General features: G+C 47.0%; 1 protein-coding gene across 1 annotated transcript in view; it reads right to left on the bottom strand.

The window, feature by feature from the left end:
• Positions 1–18,943, bottom strand: part of SEC63 (SEC63 homolog, protein translocation regulator) — a 1,535,741-nt gene that overhangs the window by 238,414 nt on the left and 1,278,384 nt on the right. The gene's annotated exons all lie outside the window — the stretch shown is intronic.

The raw sequence follows: 18,943 nt of genomic DNA, 5'->3' as shown, positions 1-18,943 counted from the left end.
GGATTACTTCTGAGAAATACCCTTATCCTTATGAAAAGCCATAAAGGGAGGCTTGAAACAGACAGCCTGCAGCTCAGAAACCCTCTTGACTAAAGTAATAGCCACCGAAAAGACAGACTTCCAGAATAGGAATTTGAGATTGCATGATGAGGTGGGCTCAAAGGGCTTTTGTGTCAAAAACTGCAACACCAAAGTGAGATCCCATGGGGGGAGAGAATCTTTTGACAGGAGGTCTAAGGAGAAATACCCCTTTGAGGAAGGGTTTAGAGAGTCTGGAAAAGAAGGTGCAACTCTTATTCATATGAAAATTGGAGATGGCCGCCAATTGAAGTATAATCGTGGAGAAAGTAGCCCCCTTCCTGGAAAAGGGAAGCTAAAAACAGCAGAATGTCAGGAATAGGGGCTGAAAAGGGGTCAAAGTTTTGTCGTCTACCCCAAATGGAGAACCTTTTCCACTTGCTAGAATATACATTCTTACTAGACACTTTGAGAGGCTAAGAAGATATTTTTCACCGGAGAAGAAAGCCTGGCCAAGGATCACTGGAATTGGAGGAACCATGCGGTTAACTGAAGGGACTGAAGATCGGGTAGAGGTAGCCCCCAAGGGTGAGAAATGAGATCCAGAGTGGGATCCAATATCCAGGGAGAATGTTTCAGATGAGACTAAAGCAGGGAGTACCACAGCTGGCGAGGCCAAAAGAGGGCTGTGATGGCGAGAAGGATCTTTAGGCAATGGACTTTCTGCAGTAATCTGGGGATGAGGGGAGTTGGAGAGTAAGCATACAGGAATCCCGACAGCCAATCGTGAACCACAGCGTCCCTGGGTGACTCCCTCTCTGGGGGGATCAGGGCAGAGTAATTGCTGCATTTGTGGTTGACAGGGGAGGCAAACGGGTCAAAGTAAGAAGACCCAAATGCTCGAATATCCGATGTGCCTCTGATGGATTCAGAGACCACTCATGAGGACTCAGGATAGACCTGCTGAGTTTGTTGGCTAACACTTTGGACCCGCCAGCTATTTCCATTGTAAAAACAGCGAGCCTAAAAGACACTGCCCATTCCTACACTGTTATGGCCTCTCTGCACAGGGGGTAAGACAATGTCCCTCTCCCTGCTTGTTGATGTACCAGACCACCTCCATGTTGTCCGTTTGAATTGCTATAACCCCGAGAGGGAGACAACGTTTAAATTGCTATAGTCCCAAGAGGGATACGCTCCTGAAAGGCTTGCAATGTTAGGAGGACTGCGCTCATCTCCAAGACGTTTATATGCAATTTGGCCTGTATAGGGGACCACGTGCCTTGAACCATCCTTCTCCTGGTCACAGTGGCCTTGGGCTGGGGAAGACAAATGGGCCTGCCCGTAAACAGATCTCAAGTCTGCAGCTACCAAGCAAGATGGCTTTTGCACACCTGAGAAATCCTGATGGTCATGGACATGGGGTGAACCCGAGTCAACCACTGAAACGTCAAGGTCCATTGTAGGACCCACGTGTAATATCTGGCAGAAGGACTAGCTGAATAGCAGCTGCCATTGAGCATAGTGCCTGCAAAACTAAGTGAGCCGTGGGATGATCGACAGCCAGCAAGTGAAGGACCTGGTCCTGAATTATTTGAACCCTGCAGTCTCAGACACAGTGTCTAGAAGAACTCTGATAAACTCCAGATTCTGACAGGGTGAAAGACTTGACTTAGCGAGGTTGACTATGATCTCCAGATTGTGGAAGAGGTGAAAAGTACAGTCGGAGGCCATAAACGGTTGATGTCTCGTGGGGGCTGTGAAGAGCCAATCATCCAGGTATAGAAAGACCTGGAATCCTTGTAGCAGAAGATGAGCTGCTACCACTGCCATGCATTTGGTAAACACTCAGGGAACTGTGGAAAGTCCAAAGGGAAGGGCTCTGAACTGGTAGTGACTGACCTCTAACCAAAAGAGCAAGTACCTCCTGGACTGTCTGTCGATTTAGATATGACCGTAAGCATCCCTGTGATCCACTGAGCACATCTGATCATCCTTGTGCACAAGAGGCAGAACGGACTGTACAGTGACCATTGAGAACTTGGAGTTCTTGACTGACAGGTTCAGCTCGCTCAGGTCCAAAATGGGACACAGGTCCACGGTCTTTTATGGCAACAAAAAAGCGATAGTAAATTCCGGATCCTCGTTGGCCTGTTGGGACCTCTTGGATAGCCCTTTTCTGTAGGTCTTGGACCTTGAGAAGGGCCAATTCCCTTTGGTGGGGTGGAACTTCTGGGAGAGATTTTGGAATTGGAGGAGGGCTGGAAGAAGGTTACGAAATAACCCCTGGAAATGATCTTTAACACCCACTGATCTGAGGTGATACTTGTCCTGGCTAGTGGGTGAAAGGAGAGTTATCCCCCCCCCCGACTATCTCCAGGGCAGGACAGCCAGGCAGCGCCTCAGGAGCGCTGAGTGGACATCTCCAAGAAAGGTTCCCAGATACCCAGGTTCTGCGAACCTCCTCTGTCTCTAGGGCGGTGTCTGCCATTGAATCCCCTACCCCAGCTGGTAGAAGATGATTCCTGTGGAGCACCCTGGAAGGGGGACTGAGTCGTGAGGAACCAAAGTTTCTTACTACCCCTCTGATTCTTGGAAAAAGATAGTTGGGAGAAGAAAACCTGATCCTGACCGTGGACAGATTCTTTCCCTCCTGCTCACTGAGGGTCAATGTCTCTCTGACGGAGCGGCCAAACAAGGTTGACTCGTCAAAAGGGGCATTAGTAAAAGACGCCTTAAAGGGTTCCACGAACCCACAAAGGCAAAGCCAAACGTGCAATCTAACGGCAATGCCAGTGCCCGCCGCTCAAGAGGTGGCTTCTGCTGCATTGTAGATCAACCTCATCAAAGCATTAGCCAGGGAAGATAGAGTAGAAAGCTTCAGGGAGATCAACTGGAGACTCTTCGGAGGCAGTAACTCCGAAAGGGAAGTGAAGTGGAGAGTTCCAAGACCAAATCCCTTTGCAGCTGGGTGAAATGTGCCATGTAATTAATTGCTCTCAGTCCAAAGGTCGTGGAGGTGAAAACGAGCTTTCCAAAACAGCCAATCGCCTGAGACTCCCTGTTCGGGGGATGGACCATGGAAGCCCTGTTCGGCAAGCTCCTTCTTAGTAGCTGCGGCCACCACAATGGAATCAACTGGGACGTCCTTACCCCAGAAACTTTTGCCTTTTGGGTGGACCAAGAAATTTGTCTGCCTTTTTGGGAACTGGTTTCACTGTATCTGGTTCCTTCCACGCCCTGCTGGTGATGAGTTGTACGAGCTTGTCTGTAGGGGGGACACCCGGATAGAAGATGGGCCCGTCCCAAAGGCCTTCAGGAATACAGATTCCGCAGAAGAAGGGGTGGGGGAAGAACAAAGTACAGTTTTGTACCTTCCATAAATGTAGATGTTTGAGTGTATACACTGCTGCAGTCATTACACTTGGGTTATCCTGCCGTCAGGCGGTTCGCCAGTCGGCCTGAGTTCCAAAGTCTTGGTCTGGCGTCGGTTGCTGTCGCCTCCTCCTTGACGTCAGTGCGGCAGGGGTATACAAGATGCAGCCGACGCCATTTTCTTCAGATTTTCTTGCCCCAGATGTCAGGTGCCCCCAAATAGGTAGGCAATTCAAATTGCTAATCAAACATACATAACAAAAACAAACAACTTTCCGCTACCAGCAAATACTCCCCATAGGTAGTAAAGTGTAGAAGACATAGGTAAGTACCAGCAAGTAAGAGGGGAAGGAGGGAGGGTAACCTGGACTGCAGCAGTGTATACACTCTAACATCTACATTTATGGTAGGTACAAAACTGTACTATGTTCATCGTGTTACACTGCTGCAGTCATTACACTTGGGTAGAATCCCAAAGCTGAGGTTGGGTGGCTGGTTCTATAATGCATTAGGGGTGGCTATAAGGCCCTGCAGTACTGCAGTGGTGAAGCCAGCTCTGGATTTAGAGTATAGAGGCAGATGGTAATGCTTGGTGAAGGTATGCACAGAACTCCAAGTTGCTGCTTCCAAAATATCCTTGGTAGGTATTCCTCTGAGGTAGGCAGTTGAAGTGGCTGTTGCCCTAGTGGAGTGAGATCTAATGTTGCTAGGAACAGGTTTCCCATGGTGTGTATAGCAGAAACGTATACAATGTCCTATCCATTTTGAAATAGTCTGTTTTGAAATGGCTCTTCCCTGTGCTCCTGCAGCATATGCTACCAATAATTGCTCAGATTTCCTGAAAGCTTTGGTTTTGTCCAAGTAGAAGGGTAACTGCCTGTGAATGTCCAAGGAATGCAGTAGTCTCTCCCCTTTATTCTGTGGTTTTGGATAAAAAAGTTGGCAAATTAATAGTTTGGTTTAGAGCCACACTGGATACCTCCTTTGGCATAAACGTAGGGTTAGTTCTTAAAGACACCCTTGTCCTGGTGAAAAATGAGGAAAGGTTCCACTGCCATTAGTGCCTGTAATTCTGAAACTCTTCGTGCTGATGTTGCCAGGAGTAGAGCAGTTTTCCAAGAGATATATTTTAATTCTGCTGTGTTAGCTGGCTCAAAAGGAGGTAAAGTCAGTTTTTCCAAAACAAAGTTGAGGTCCCAAGTTGGAGTAGGTGGTCTACGGGGCGGTCATATGTTTTTAGCCCCTCTGAGGTACTGACTTAGCAAAGGATTAGAGAAAATTGGTGGATCCGTGTTGTAATGAGCAGAGATGGCAGAGGCGTGGATCTTGATGGATGAGAAGGAGATTCCTTTGTCCAGTATCTCAGTTAAATATTGAAGTATCTGAGGAATGTTTGGAACATGAGGGTCAAGACTGTGTGCTTGGTTCCAGGCACAGAATCTCTTCCATTTATCCGAATAGGCTTTCCTGGTACTAGGTCTTCTGGCCTCCAGAATGACATCCATAACAGCTTTGGAGAGCAGCACTGCCTGCTTGACTAAGGATCTTCCATGCAGCTAGGTTTAAGGTTTTTAGCTGGCTGTGTAGTATCGGATTGTTGTGCTGAGTCAGCAGATGTGGGATTTGAGGCAAAATCCAGGGTGGTCCTTGTGCTAAGTTCTTTAAGATTGGGTACCAGTGCTGGCATGGCCAGTCTGGTGCAACCAGGATCATCTTTGGCTCTTCTTGCCTGGCTTTTATGAGAACCTTTGGCAGGAGAGGTAGTGGTGGGGAAGCGTATACCTGTAGGTTTTTCCAGCTGAATGAGAGGGCATCCACTTTCCATGCTTGTGGTTGGTAACTCCTTGTGCAGAATTTCTGTAGCTGGCAGTTCATTGGAGATGCAAACAGATCTATGTCCGGGCTCCACCATTTCTGTGTTACCATTCTGAATACCTGTGGATTCAATTCCTATTCGTGGGGATCCATGACGTTTCTGCTTAAGTCGTCTGCCAGTGTGTTTTTTCTCTCCTGGCAGGAATTGTGCTTGCAGATAAACTTGATAGTTTAAAGCTGTGTTCCACAAGGTCATGGCTTGCCTGCAGAGGGGATAGGAGTGAGTGCCCCCTTGCTTGTTTATGTACCACATAACTGTGGTGTTGTCTGTCTTTAGTAGTAGTCCTGGATGCAGCAGGTCCTTGAAAGCTACAAGTGCATTTTGTACAGCTAGCATATCTTTTTGATTGATGTGAAGATGCATTTGTTCTGCGGGCCACATGCCCTGAATACAGTTGCCTGCCATGTGTGCTCCCCAGGCGTAATTCGATGCATCTGTTGTCAGTGTTTGCCTGGCTGTGTGTTGAGTAAAAGGCTGTCCCTTGTTGAGGTGACAAGCTTGAGCCCACCATTGAAACTCCTGTTGAAGGCAAGGAATTAGTGGTATAACTGTTTCCAAACTTTGACAGTGTTGAGACCATACACATTCTTTAGGTACCATTGTAGTTTCCTCATATCCCGTCTGGCATATGGGATTAGTAGTATGTAAGATGCCATGTAATCCAAGGCCTGCAGAATTTTTCTTGCAGGGAGTTGAGTCTTTGTTGCCATCAATTGAAAGTATTGAGTCAGTTGTCCTTGCTTGTCTGGCATGAGATAAGACATCTGGGCCATTGTGTTCAAGCTGGCACCCAGGAATATTATCTCTTGTGAGGGCACTAGTTTTGATTTCTTTTCGTTTACTGTGTAGTCGTCCAGGTACGGGTAAAATTTGAATTCCTGTCTGCAAAATGCAATTACTGGTGCCAGGCACTTTGTGAAGACCCTGGGCGCAGTAGATAAGCCAAAGGGCAGTGCCGAGAATTGATAATGCATTGAACCAGCTATGAATCTGAGGTATCCTCTGCAGTTTTGTCTGATGGGGACATGCAGGTATACATCCTTGAGGTCCAATGTCACGAGCCAAGCTTTCTTGCCCAGCATGGAAAGAAGCTGCTGTAGTGTCAACATTTTGAATTTAGGAACATCCAGGTAAGTGTTTAGAGAAGAAAGATCCAGAATGGGCCTCCAGGCTTTGTCCTTCCTGGGAACTAGAAAGTCTAGAGTAAAATCCTTGTCCTTGCTCCTGTGGTGGTACCTTTTGAATAGCTCTCATATCTGAGTGCTGTAATTTGTTTGTGAGCCTCTGCCCATTGATTTGGTGGCAGGTTTGGCATTCCTTTTAACCTAGGCAGTGTGTGAAAGTGGAACCTGTAACCTTGAGATACAATGTTGAGAACCCCTTTGTCTTTGGTGATCATATGCCAATTGTGATAAAAAAGTGCCAGTTTTCCTCCCAAGGGGGCTGCCAAGAGAGAGTTGTTTGGCAGCTGTAGCGGGAAGTCATTGGGGCTGCTTTTTATATGGTTGGGGCCTGTCTTCCCCTTCTTTCTGGTCTGATGCAACCCATTGTCGAGGCCTGTAAGGACCTTGTGGTTGACTTCTACCTCTTGGATGTCTGCATCTGCCCCTTTGAGGTCTGTCTGTAACTGGAAAGGACCAATTCTTAGTTGGCCAATTTCTGCTAAATCTAGGAGGCTGAACCTGTAAGAAATCTTTCACCGTTTGCAAAGATTTTGCCTTATTCTCCATTTTCTTTAATACCTCTTCTGCCTTAACTCCAAATAACACATCCTGTTGCAAAGGTGCATCCAATAATTTTACGTTAACATGGTCTGGTAACGTATGTTCTTTTAACCAAGCATGTCTTCTAATGACAGAGCCTGTAACGGCTGCTCTACAGGAGGCCTCTAAAGAGTCAAAACCACATTGCAAAGTATGTTTTCCCACCTGTTCAGCTGCATGCAATAAATCCTGCATTTCTTTAAAAGTAGGAGGATCTGAATCTGGAAGCATTTTTTGTTTCAACTGAGACAGTAGAAACTGCTGATATTTTAGCATGTGAAACTGGCAATTTAAGGCTCTCATTGCTAAAGTTGCAGACGTATATACTTTCTTTCCCCATCTGTCTAATGCTCTGGAATCTCTGTCAGAGGGAACTGGATTCTTGGCTGATGAGGCCTTAACCCCTTTGGGTCCCTGGGAAATAGTTTCAGGGTCAGCAACAGGGCTTTTGTACAGAAATTTGTGAGAGTCAGGGACTCTGTAGTATCTGTCTGGTTTAACTGGGGCTGGAGGTAAGGAATCAGGATTTAGGCTGGATTCAGTATACACATCCATCCACAATATCTAACACTGGCAGAATAGCAAGGGCTCTGTGTTGAGGTAATAAAAAGAAGTCTCTGAGCCTTTTCTTGGATTCGGAGTAATCCTGGCCTTCAATGGAAATCCTCCCTCATGGTATGCAAGGTTTCCCCAAAGGAGTAATCCTCAGGCAGAGAGGCTGATGGAATTGACTCCTCAGCATCAGAATCCTCATAACGGGGTAAGGAATATCCTAGGTCTGAGGATGAATCTGAAGAGATGGACACCTGGTCGAATGAATCATAGTCTGCATCCTGTCTAGGCCTTTTATCAGGAGGGGGATGGGACCCTCTGAGCAGAGTGGTTAGGTCTTCGGCCATCTTGAGGATTTGTTTCTTAGGCATGTAGGCCTGTGCTGCAGAATGCTGTATTTGTTTCTTTGATTTTAAAGCTGGCTTAGACTTAGCAGAGGGTTTAATGCTTAACTGAATAGGTCTGAAAACACCCTCTGAAGCTGTGGGTAGCTCAGCTACTCCGGATCCCTCTGAAGGGTTAGTTTTGGTAGGCTGAATAACTTGTGCGCCCCAAGGCCCAGCCATCTCCACATGGGAGTCAGAGGCGGCCTGTGGTTCTACAGAAGCGGTCGTCAGGGGCTGCGAAGGCACCTCGCTGAAAACCGGAGAACCGGCGACTGGCCTAGAAGAGGCTTCGTCGTCAGCTTTTGGCCTCGGATGCCTATCCTTGTCTTTGCGCTTTTTATGTATTCAGTCGTCGGTAGTTCTGATGGCATGGTATAATTGAATTTTCTACCAAAATAATGTCGGGCAAAATCAAATGGACGTTTAATAGTGCGTTTGTTAAACCTAGCACAAAACCGACAACCAGTGACATTGTGGTCTGGGCCTAGGCATGGGATACAATAAGAATGGAAATCCTTATGAGGTATTTGCTTCCCACAAGAAATACAGTTATTAACTTTTACTGACATCGGTCTAAGAAAAAGTTTCCCTAACGGGGTACTTAACTTTGTAGAAGACTTCGGTTCTGGATTCGGAATGAAAATCTCAGGAAACGGCCGACCGGCACTTGAACTGCTTTTGCTTCGGGCACGGCGCGGCAAGGAGACCTATTTTGGATCTATCCATCCTAAATACAGGAGAAAATGGCGTTGGCTGCATCTAATATACACCTGCCGCACTGACGTCAGGGAGGAGGTGACAGCAAACTACACCGGACCAAGACTTTGGAACTCAGGCCAACTGGGGAACTGCCTGACGGCAGGATAACCCAAGTGTAATGACTGCAGCAGTGTAACACGATGAACATCTGCCCCTTTCCTTTAGGATTTCGAGGATGTCCCTGAAGGACACTTCCTCAGATGCAAGTCTGGGGGACCAGTCTCCCTCCTTGAAATCAGTGTTCTCAGTGAAGGACTGTCTAGGGCAGTCCAAGTGCCTCCTCTTGCACATCATCCTCTTCCAAGGGGACTACTCCATGGTGGGCTCTGAGGAGGACTCGTAAGAGGCAGGGACCCCAAGCTGGGTTATGCTCATCTGAAGGCGCTCAAGGGAGGGCTGACCCTAGAAGGATGATGTAGGCTTGCCACCCAAAGTCGAGAGGGGCTGAAGAAGACCTAGACACAAAGGAGAGGTAACTGCCCAGCCAGAGAAGGTCCTCTCTACCGCCCCGAAGGCTGACGGGCTGGACGAAGCCCCCCCCCCCCATGTCGGCAATTGTAGGGGAAGGAAGGAAGGAGGGACTCCGACCCACGCCATCACCAGACATCGGCAAGAGGCTGTCCAGCGTGGAAGCCTCCCCAAGGGGTGCGAAACATTCAGGCCAGACTCCCCCCCCCTGGGAACACACACAGACCTCGCAAGGTTGAAGTGCAGCCGGTTCTGAGGGCACTGAAACAGAGTCTGCCAGGGACCCTAATGATGTCGGCAAGGGGGGAATGCTTGACACAGATGCCCTCTCACAGGGAATGCTCCAATGCTGGAAATCGGAACCCGGTGGGGGGGGGGATCAGAGTGGAGTCCCACGGATGGGGAAGATCCCCTGGGCAACTGAACCATGGATGGCAAACCCAACTCGATTTGGGCTTTGAGGAAACTCCTCATCATACTACTCATATCATTAGACAGCAGACTTCTGGAAGATCACACAGAAGAAAGTACAGTTTTGTACCTACCATAAATGTAGATGTTCGAGTGCTAATACAGCTGCAGTCATAACAGATGGGTTCTCCTGCCGTCAGGCGGGTCCTCGGTCGGCTGAATTCCAAAGTCTAGGTCCGGCGTCGGTTGTTGTCGCTTCTTCCCTGACGTCACTGCGACAGGGGTATAAAGGAACCAGCCGATGCCATATTCTTCAGTTTTTCTTGCCCCAGATGTCAGGTGCCCCCAGAAGGAAGGCAATACATAAATTTGTGTAATAATGCAGTGCAATATAATCAAAATACAGTAGTTGCAAGCAAATACATCATAAATGAATACCCCAATCAGGTTGTATGAGGATGTGCTAGCCTATAGGCCTGTCTCAAGAGGGGAAGGAGGGAGGGAAACCTGGACTGCAGCTGTATTAGCACTCGAACATCTACATTTATGGTAGGTACAAAACTGTACTATGTTCATGCATACAGCTACAGTCATAACAGATGGGTAGAATCCCAAAGCTAAGAAAGGGGTGGTTCTATAAGGCACTAGGTGGAACTAGGAGCCAAAATGCCCTGCAAGACTGCAGTGGCAAAGCCTGCTCTAGATTTGGAGTATAATGGTAGGTTGTAGTGCTTGGAGAAGGTATGCACAGAACTCCAAGTGGCTGCTTCCAAAATATCCTTGGTAGGAACTCCTCTCAGGAAGGCTGCAGAGGTGGCTGTGGCCCTGGTGGAATGAGTTCTAATGACTGTAGGTACAGTTTTGCCATGAAAGGAATAGCAAAAGCGTATGCAGTGGGCTATCCATTTTGAGATTGTCTGTTTGGAAATTGGCTTTCCTTGAGCTCCTACCACGTAGGCCACAAAGAGCTGTTCTGATTTTCTGAAAGGCTTTGTTCTGTCCAAATAATAATGCAGTTGTCTGTGGATGTCCAAGGAATGTAATAATCTCTCCCCTTTGTTTTGAGGATTAGGATAAAAAGTAGGTAAATGTATGGCCTGATTTAAAGCTACCCTGGATACCACTTTAGGCATAAAGGACGGGTTGGTTCGTAAGGAAACTGACCTGATGGAAGATGATAAAAGGCTGGACAGCCATGAGAGCCTGTAATCCTAAAACTCTACGAGCTGAGGTGATAGCCAGAAGGAAAGCTGTTTTCCAGGACAAATATTGTAAATCTGATGAGGCAGCTGGTTCAAAGGGAGGCAAGGTCAATTTTTCCAGAATGAAATTAAGAGGTAAATTCAGTTTTCCAGGGTTCTGGCCCTTTTTCTCATTCCAGACACAAAAACGTTTCCATTTTGCGCAGTAAGCTTTTCTAGTTGATGGCCTTCTGGCCTCCAAAATGACATCCTGCACCTCCTTGGAAAGTAGGGCCTGCTATGATGCTAAGGAATCTTCCATGCGGCTAGATTGAGTGTTTTTAGCTGACTGCGAAGAGTTTTGAAGCTGTGCTGAGTCAGAAGAGGAGGCATTAGAGGCAGGGTCCATGGTGGGGAATGCGTCAGGCTCCTCAGGAGTGGGTACCAGTGTTGCCTTGGCCAGTCCGGAGCGATGAGGATCATCTTAGGTCTGTCTGCTCTGGTCTTCAATAGAACTTTGGGCAGCAGAGGAAGAGGTGGGAAGGCATACACTGTCACTTATGTCCAACTGAAAGAGAGAGTCCACTCTCCAGGCCTTTGGATGGAAGATCCTTGAGCCGAATTTTGTCAATTGATGATTGTTGTGGGAGGCAAAGAGATCTATGTCTGGCCTTCCCTATTCTTGGATTATTTCTGTAAAAACTTTTGGATGCAACTTCCATTCGTGTGGGTCTGTCATATTCCTGCTAAGGTTGTCTGCCAGCGTGTTTTCCTTGCCTGGCAAGTACTGTGCTTGTAGTTCCATTTGTAAGTCCATGGCCATGTTCCAAAGTGACATGGCCAGTCTGCATAGGGGGTAAGAATGTGTTCCTCCCTGCTTGTTTATGTACCATATAACTGTGGTGTTGTCCGTTCTTATCAATAGTTGACCTGGTTGTAGAAGGTCCTTGAAAGCTATAATAGCATTTATTACTGCTAGCATTTCTTTTTGATTGATGTGAAGGTGCTTTTCTTTTTGGGACCATTTGCCCTGAATGCACCGATCTGTCATGTGCCCAGGCGTAGTCCGAGGCCTGTTGTGATGACTTGATTTGCTTGAGGCTTGCTGAATGGAAGACCTGTGTTTGTTTGACATGCTTGAGCCCACCACAGAAATTCCTTTTGCAGACATGGAATTAGTGGTATTATTGTTTCCAAACTGTGGCTGTGTTGAGACCATATGTTTTTGAGGTACCATTTTAGTTTCCTCATATGCAGCTTTGCACATGGGATTAGTAAGATGCAAGATGCCATGAATCCCAGAGCCTGCAGGATTTTCCTTGCAGTCAGCCTGGTGCAATTTGCTAGTTTTCTGAAGTATTGAATTAGTTGCCCCTGCTTCTCTGGCGTGAGGTAGGCCATCTGGGTGTTTGTATCCAAATTGGCACCCAGGAAAATGATCTTCCGAGAGGGTATTAGCCTTGATTTCTTTTTGTTGACTGTGTATCCCAGAGAGTTCAATAACATTATTACATAAGCCAGATGTTTCAGAAGAATGTGCTTGCTGTCCGCTTGGATCAGGCAGTCATCCAAATAGGGATATATTTTTATCCCTTGAAGTCGGCAGTAGGCAATTACTGATGCCAGGCATTTCGTGAATACTCTTGAGTGCAGTAGATAAGAAAAAGGGCAATGCAGAGAATTGATAATGGGTTGAACCTGCAAGAAATCTGAGGTACCTTCTGCAATCTTGTCTGATTGGGACATGCAGGTATGCCTCCTTGAGGTCCAATGTTACCAGCCAAGACCCCTTGCCCAGCATGGGAAGAAGTTGCTGTAGAGTGAGCATCTTGAATTTTGGTACGAGTAGAAATGTGTTTAGGATGGATAGATCCAAAATAGGTCTCCAATCTTTTCCCTTCCTTGGCACCAGAAATAGCCTGGAATAAAAACCTTGACCTTGTTCATGCGTAGGTACCTCTTGAATAGCTTTCATGTTTATGAGATCTGTAATTTGCCTTTGTGCCTCTGCCCTTTGATTGTGTGGCAGGTTTGGCATGCCTCTCATTTTTGGAAGGGTATGAAAATGGAATTTGTAGCCTCTGTTTATAATGTCCAGGATCCATTTGTCCTTTGTGACGATATGCCAATTTTTTGAAAATAATGCCAGCTTTCCTCCTAAGGGGGCTGCCATTTGAGACCTGGTTGGCATGCAAAGGGGAAAGTCATTGGGTTTGCTTTCTGAAAGATTGTGAGTTGTCCTCACCATCTCTTTGTGTAGGAGCTTGTCATTGTCTGCCTCTATACGATCCTTGGGATTGTCCTCTGCCCCTCGGGCGCCTGTATCTGCCTCTTTGGGGTCTGTCTTCGGCAGGAAAGGACCAGTTTTTGGAAGGCCAATTTCTACTAAAATGTGGGGTTGAACCTGTAGAAATTCTTTCACAGTTTGCATTGATTTAGCCTTTTCCTCCATTTTCCTTAATACCTCCTCAGCATTAGCACCAAATAGTACATCCTTTTGAAGAGGGGCGTCTAGTAATTGAGCTTTGACATGATCAGGCAAGGCTTGTTCCTTGAGCCAGGCATGCCTACGTATGACTGATCCTGTAACAGCAGCTCTACATGAGGCCTCTAGAGCATCAAAACCACATTGTAAGGTATGCTTACCCACTTGTTCTGCACTATGCATCAAATCCTGCAACTCCTTCAAGTCTGGTTGTTCAGGTTGTGACATTTTACTTTTCAATTGTGATAACAAAAACTGTTGGTATTTTAGCATATGAAACTGACAGTTTAAGGCCCTCATGGATAAAGTAGCCGAGGTATAAACCTTTTTTCCCCACCTTTCTAAGGATCTGGAATCTCTCTCGGAAGGCAATGGATTTTTAGCAATGGAGCCTTAACTCCCTTGGGGCCCTGTGAGATGGTCTCTGGGTCAGCAGCATGGCTTTTGTAAAGAAATTGGTGTGAGTCTTTTCTTGGAATCTGAATAATCCTGGCCTTCCCAGTGGAAGTGTTCCCTTAAGGTATGTAAAGTTTCCCCAAATGAGTAATCCTCAGGGGGGGATACAGAAGGGATGGACTCCTCCGCATCAGAATCTTCAAAAGGGGAGTAAGAATGTTCCTGATCAACAGAGTGCTCTGAAATAATGGAGTTCTGATCAGAGGAGGGGGAATCTTCCTCCACTCTAGGCCTTTGGTCCGGAGGGGGCTGAGAACCTCTGATAAGTGTAATTAAATCCTCAGCCATTTTAAGTATCTGCTTCTTAGGCATGGGTCCTGGAGATGGGCCCTGTGTAGCTGGTCTCTTAGAGTGTATGGTTGCTTTAGACTTTGTGAAAGCCTTGATGGAGAAAGAAGAGGAAGGTCTGAAGGCACCCTGAGTGGAGGTGGACCTGTCCACATTCTGAGTTTCAACGCCATGAGTGGCTTCGGTATCTGTAGTCGGGGTGTGGGCCGAGGAGCCTGCGACCTCGGGTACAGGAGACACTGTCAAAGACAGGTCGTCGGTAGTCAGGGGCTGTGTAGGCGCCTCGCCGAGAACCGGACCACGTGTAGTCGGCTTTGGCGTGGTGTCGGTAGAGGCCGCGGACCTCGTGTGTCTGTCCTTGTTTTTGCGTTTTTTAGACAAAACCAGAGTCGGAGTATCCGACGATATAGTATAGTTAAATGCTTTTCCAAAATAATGCTGGGCGAACTCCGCCCGACGCTTAATAGTGCGTTTGTTGAAAGTAGCACAAAAGCGACAGACCGAGACGTCGTGGTCTGGGCCTAAACAAGGTATGCAGAGGGAATGGAAATCCTTATGCGGTATTTGCTTCCCACAAGAAATACAATTATTAACTTTGTCTGACATCGGTCTGAGACAAGAAAAGTTTCCCCAACGGGGTACTTAGCTTTTAAGAAGACTTCGGTTTCCAAATTTTCGTAATCTCAGGAGCTGGCCGACCGGCACTTGCGAACTGCTTCTGCTTCGGGCACCGTGCGGCAAGAAAGACTGAGGAATATGGCGTCGGCTGGTTCCTTTATACCCCTGTCGCAGTGACGTCAGGGAAGAAGCGACGCCAGACCTAGACTTTGGAATTCGGCTGACCGAGGACCCGCCTGACGGCAGGAGAACCCATCTGTTATGATTGCAGCTGTATGCACGATGAACATTGTCCTGACCTGGCTGGAGACCCTGACACTGACCTACACTTTCGGGAGGGAGACTCCTATGGCTTGGTCCCGAACTTCTAGACCTCGAGGGAGAGCTATCTATGATTATTGGATCTGAAGTGACCTTCGGATCAGATTGCTTCAATGGTGCTGAAGACAGATATGACAAATGGGTCAGATGTGAAGCCAGTTGCAGAGTCGGATCAAAGGCCTCGGATCAGACTGACTGACCCAAGGCTCTCTGAGCAGAAGAGCCCGGATCCGAAACCAAAGAGGCTGGACTCAGATCTGCGAACCTTAAGAGCCTTGCTTTTTTTTTGCAGGTGAATCCCTGGAGGAAGAGGATGAGATCTTCCTTTTGGGATACAGAGGGGCTTTAGAGAGGTAACCGTAGGCTAGAGGTCCCACTTTAGCAAATCCGTTGAGCAGGAGCTTAATCCTGTGATTCATGAGAGCCCTGGGGGTGAATGCAGCATAAATGTTGCATTCAACCTCCAGGTGACTCTCTCCTAAACAGTAAACACACTCCTTGTGCGAGTCAGAATGGGGCATCTTCCGACTGCACAAGGAGCATCTCAAAGCCCAAGGACTTATCAGAAGACATGTTTTATACACACACACACACACACACACACACACACACACAAACCCTTAACCCAAGCTATGGAAAGGGACCTGGGAAAAAGGTGGGAATCAACAAGACAAATTTAAAAAACTACAGGAGGGGGAGAACCCAGTTAATTACCCAGAAAGGAAATAGGGGAAATAAAAGACTACGCTACTGAAGAATACAAAGGAACCCCCCCCCCCCCAAAAAAAAACACAACAAAAAAAAAAACAAGTCACTTATCATAATTCTATGCTTGAGCTGCTGGAATCAGATCTGAGCGTTTCTGCAGCAACAGAGATCTGAGGTTGTAGGTCAGCAAGGGATCATGGGAAGGGGAGAAGCTTGAGCTCTGATCTGTCCTACAGTTGCCGGCTTGGATCCGAGGTCAGATCAAAGACCCATCTGTAATGACTAATGACACAGATAGCATCAGATCCTAACTTTACTGGGAAATTGTACTGTCTAGGCATTTGCTACTATACAGGGCACTGCTAGCCACCACTGTTTACTAGGCAGCTCTGTGCAAAGTTGCCTCATCTACAGTACAGAAAGAAGGTTGAAAACTGACTCCTACATCCTTTAGCCAACAACCAACCACACTGACCTCCCTGGAGTGAATCCCAGCTACGTACTGACTTGAAAGAAATAAACATATTAAAGGCAACAACATGCACAATTTCCAAAGGTGACCCCTGACAGACCGATCTTAAAGCTTTTAATACCTATAGTGTTGATATTACCTTATGAAAGACAAAGCAAAAAAAGAAGTTATGTACTCACCATAACGTTCCATGTTTGTAGTCCATCTCGCCCTTCATTCTTACACATGGGTTCGGAGCTGATCCTCGGCTCCGACTCAGCCTATTACAAAGCTCAAAGTCTCTTAGTTGGCTCGTGGTTAGGTAGGTATTCCCTAGTGCACTAGTGCAATTCCCAGACCTTGTTTGCTACTAAACAATAGAAAGACAGAAAGTACAGTTGCGTACACTTACCATAAATGTAGATGTTCAAGTGTATTATCGCATTTGGGTTATCTGCTTGCAGTAGCCCTCAGTCGGCCTGATCATCAAAGTCTTGGGTCCTGCATCGGATGCTGTCTCATCTTCCATGACGGCAGGTAGTCAAGGGGTATAAAGCATGCAGCTGACGCCATTACATCAGTTTTTCCTTCCCCAGATGTCAGGTGCCCCCATAATGGAAAGCAGTTATATACAAGGTTACACCTCCAACAAAAAAGCAAATGCACCAAAAAGCTTTAAGCATAGCAAACTAGAATAGAGGTATAGTCAATAGAAGTCAGGGGGCTGGGGGGGGGGGGCTAGAGGGAGGGTAACCAGGACTGCAACAGTGAATACACTCGAACATCTACATTTGTGGTAAGTGTACACAACTGTACTATGTTCTTCGTGTTTCACTGTTGCAGTCATCACATTTGGGTAGATTCCCAAAGCTAAGGACGGGGAGGAGGTAATTAGACAGCATTAGGACTAGCTATAAGGCCCTGCAAGACTGCAGTGGCAAAGCCAGCTCTTGATTTAGTAAAAACTGGCAAGTGGTAATGCTTGGTGATGGTATGTACAGAACTCCAGGTAGCAGCTTCTAGGATGTCCCTGGTAGGGACACCTGAGAAAGGCTGTAGAGGTAGATGCAGCCCTGGTTGAATGTGGTCTTATCCCCTTGTAGGGTAGGTTTTCCATGGTGCTTATAGCAGAAATGAATGCAGTGGCCTATCCACTTAGAAATGGTTTGCTTTGAAATGGCCTTCCCCTCTGCAGCAAATGCAACCAGCAGCTGTTCAGATTTCCTGAGAGGTTTAGTCTTGTCCAAGTAAAATCTAAGTTGTCTCTGCACATCCAAGGAGTGCAGTATTCGTTCCCCTTTGTTCTGTGAATTAGAAAAGAAGGTAGGTCAATGAATGGACTGATTAAGGGCCACACTGGATACCACCTTGGGCATGAAGGAGGGATTGGTCCTGAGGGACACCTGTATGCGTGAAAGATGATGAAAGACTCCACTGCCATGAGAGCCTGTAATTCTGACACCCTTCTTGCTGAAGTGATGGCTAGAAGGAAGGCTGTTTTCCAAGAAAGGAATTTCAACTCTGCATTTGCTGCTGGCTCAAAGGGAGGTAAAGTGAGCTTTTCCAGTACAAAGTTAAGGTCCCAGGCTGGAGTAGGGGCTCTTCTGGGTGGCCTTAAGTTGTTGGCCCCTCTGAGGAACTGCTTCAGCAGTGGATGAAAGAAGAGGGGTGGATCTGTATTGTAAAGACCTGAAATGGCTGAGGCATGAATTTTGATGGAGGAAAAAGAAAGGCCCGTATGAAGCATCTCAGTTAAGTATTGAAGAATCTGAGGTAAATTGGGTGCTGCTGTGCCCATCCCTTGAGTTTGGCTCCAGGAACAGAACAGTTGACATTTTTCAGCATAAGAATTTCTAGTATTAGGCCTCCTTGCCTCCAAAATGACATCCATCACTTGCTTACTGAGGGATGGTAACAGAGATCAGGTAATTAGCCAGGCTGCCAGATTCAGGGTTTGAAGCTGTGGGTGCAGAATCTGGCCCTCCTGCTGGGACAGCAGGGTAGGAGTCTGAGGCAGTTGCCATGGTGCCAGCAGTGACACACTGCGCAGGAAGGGGTACCAGTGTTGGCGTGGACAGTCTGGTGCAATCAGTATTGTCCTTGGTTTGTCCTGTTTGATCTTTAGTAGTACCTTGGAGAGGATAGGCAGAGGGGGGAAAGGCATAAACTAATAGGTTTTTCCAAGTGAAGGACAAGGCATACACTTTCCAAGCTTGTTTGTGGGGAGTCCTTGTGCAGAATTTGTCCAATTGGTAGCTCTGGGTGAAGGCAAATGGGTCTATCTCTGGGCTCCCCCATTTGTTTCTCAACATGTTGAATATCTTTGGTTCCAGTTTCCACTAATGTGGGGCTGTGAGATTTCTGTTTAGGTCATCTGCCAGTGTATTTAGCTTTCCTGGCAGGAATTGAGCCTAGATGCACTTGGCAGCTCAAGGCTGTGTTCAACAGAGCCATGGCTAGTCTGCAGAGAGGATATGAGTGGGTTCCTCCCTGCTTATGTACCACATAACAGTGGTGGTGTCCGTCTTTACCAATAATTGTCCTGGAAGAATGTGGTCCTTGAAGGCTGTCAGAGCATTCTGTACAGCTAACATTTCTTTTTGATTGTATGCAGGTGCATTTGACTTGGGTTCCATTTACCCCGAATGCACTTCCCTGCCAAATGAGCCCCCCATGCATAGTCTGATGTGTTTGTTGTTAGCGTTTGGGCGGCAGGGGGTAGAGTGAATGGCAGTCCCTTGTTTTGCTGGCAGGCCTCTGCCCACCAAAGGAACTCTATTTGTAGACAAGGTATGATAGCAATCATTGATTCTAGATCCTGAGAATG

The sequence above is a fragment of the Protopterus annectens genome, chromosome 1.part0, assembly GCF_019279795.1.
Source record: "Protopterus annectens isolate FY-2018-M chromosome 1.part0, PAN1.0, whole genome shotgun sequence".
In the NCBI taxonomy this organism is placed as follows: Eukaryota; Metazoa; Chordata; order Ceratodontiformes; family Protopteridae; genus Protopterus; species Protopterus annectens.
The sequence above is the reverse complement of the archived record's forward strand: the minus strand, read 5'-3'. Positions and strand labels throughout refer to the sequence as shown.